This window comes from Oratosquilla oratoria, chromosome 4 (assembly GCF_046742065.1).
Source record: "Oratosquilla oratoria isolate Oo_2021 chromosome 4, ASM4674206v1, whole genome shotgun sequence".
Lineage (NCBI taxonomy): Eukaryota > Metazoa > Arthropoda > Malacostraca > Stomatopoda > Squillidae > Oratosquilla > Oratosquilla oratoria.
In genome coordinates, this window is record NC_134780.1 from 44464146 (window position 1) to 44466645 (window position 2500).

Here is a 2500-nt window from a genome sequence, read left to right on the forward strand (position 1 = left end):
AGAGGGAGGAGGAAGAGAAAGAGAATGAAGAAAACAAGGAGAAGTTGGATAAAGAAAAGGGGAAGGACGAGAAGAATTAAGAAAATGGAAACAAAAGATGAGGAGAATGAAGAACAGGAGCTGGAAAGGGATTGGGGAAGAGCAAGAGAAGGAAGAGAGGGGTGGCAGAGGAAGAAGGGGAGGAAGAGGAGGAGTATAAATGGAAAAGGAGGTGTGTTGCTGTTGAGTGTGTACATAGGTGTTTATAGTCTCCACCACAATATCAAACGAAACAAGACATGTCCCCCCTTATTTCCTGGCCAACCACGTTGTCCCTGGAGCCGTCACAGATTCCTATCACCCAGTATCTTACAGGCGTACAAACGTACACACACACACTCATGCATACACATACATACATACATGCATACACATGCATACATACTGTACACATGCATACATACACATGCATACATACATACATACATACATACACAGGCATACATATATGCATGCATAGATACACAGGCATACATATATGCACGCATACATACATACATATATGCACATATATGCATACATATATACTGTGACAATAGCGTCTACAAACATTTCCTGTAATGGATGCGACAGTGCATATTACGGAGAGACGTACAGAGGACTTAGCAACAGACTCGGAGAACACAAAGCGGACATTAGACACCACCGAGAAACAAACGCTCTAGTTAACCACATAGACACAGAGGGACACCTACCAAATTGGGAGGGAACCACTATTCTAGCCAAAGGTCTACACAAGAAACAACGGAAAATAATTCAATTCCTTGACATTGACAATTACAAAAACACAAACAAGAGGACCTGAGTTTTGAAATGGACAAAATCCACGTCGACATTTGCCCTCCGGGAATGGCTTCTCATACTTCCCGACTCTAACTAGATACTATCTTTCACGTCCCTAACTTCACCACTTTTACTTATCAGTTCTATTTTTCTTCCACGTATTTCATTCTCGAATATTCGTATACCGTGCTACCATATTTCTGTTTATTTCACATACCGTCAATCAACGCACCCTCTCCTCAAACCCTCCATTATTATCATTTCCATAATCTGTTCTTTCCACATTTTTTATTAACATCATTATCATTATTATCACTATTATTGTTAGCATTGTCATTATTATTAGTAGTAGTACACTGCTATTGTTAATTAATTACTATTACTATCTTCTAAACAATAAATGTCATTCGGTGATTTCCACACTTGTCGCCTACTCTGGCAACGCTGGGAGGTAGTGGAATCTACCTCTTGTGTAAATGCCTACAACCCATTTCGTATGCTTTGAGAAAGCATACCTGAGAAACTAGTCAGGAATAAACTCAGACTAAGACTCCAGTGTTTCCTACTCCGCTTACGTCAACCTCTCAAAATGTTACAACGTCAATAAACATATACATATTTGCACTGTGTGCATAGCTTATACATGCATGAGCGCTGGGCCGAGTACGTTCGTGCGTGGTACCCGGGTAGTGGACCCGAATAGGGTCGAGTCCAACGTGCGCCTGTACCCGAAATCTCCATTTACGTAAACGGAAAGAGGAGATAATCAGGAATCCGTAGGGGTAGAGGCCGGAATCCGCCCCCCTGTCTTGCATAAACAGGAGCTCTGAATCCTCCACATTCCTCTTATCCGGTCCCCCCGGAAGTCCCCGACTTCCCGTGAGTTCTGAAAGGCTACAAGGAGCACCCGGTCCGTAAGACTGAAGTTCCTGGTTGGAGTCATACAAACTTCGCCCTTATTGTTTCCGGGTCTAGCCGCCCCTCTGGGGGAGGCAAGTTTATCCTTTTTTGACACATGTTCTGCGTCCCAATGATGGGTTATCGGCGTCGAACAATTACTACTATCGAAGGGTTTACAGTGTTGTTTCTTGTTATTGTGGTTCTCTGTTTGCTTGTTGTGGCCAGCTCTCTAATGACCCCAATGGAGGAGCAAATAACGATGATGGAGGGGACTTCGTGGGTGGAGGCAATAACTTCGTATTTTGTGCTTTTTCCTATTACGAAGCATGACAATTATTCAATGACATGCTGGAGTACGTAATGAAATTAGGAACGTGCATGACATAACTCAGGGGGTTGAAAAAACTGCTGCAATAAATTCGACTCTTGGATAAATAATGTAGCCTTTTGTCATTTTTCACTTATATCTTAAAACATGTAATGAAATTAGAAAACATGTATATAATGATACCTCAAATATAACCATAAGACGATTATGTCCACGAGATTGTTCATGTACGTAATAACTGCAATAAGAAAACAACATGATAAAACGAACCCTGGAAGAAATGGTTAATTGCATAGTATCGTATCGGTCGTATGAAACTGTTGTGGAATGGCTTTCAAAGCCTATTACGAGACCGACATCAAATATCATTTGAGGACAAATTAAAACGCACACACGCTGCGGTATTAAACCACAAAAGAACTGAGTGTAATTACCCACGAAAATATTCAT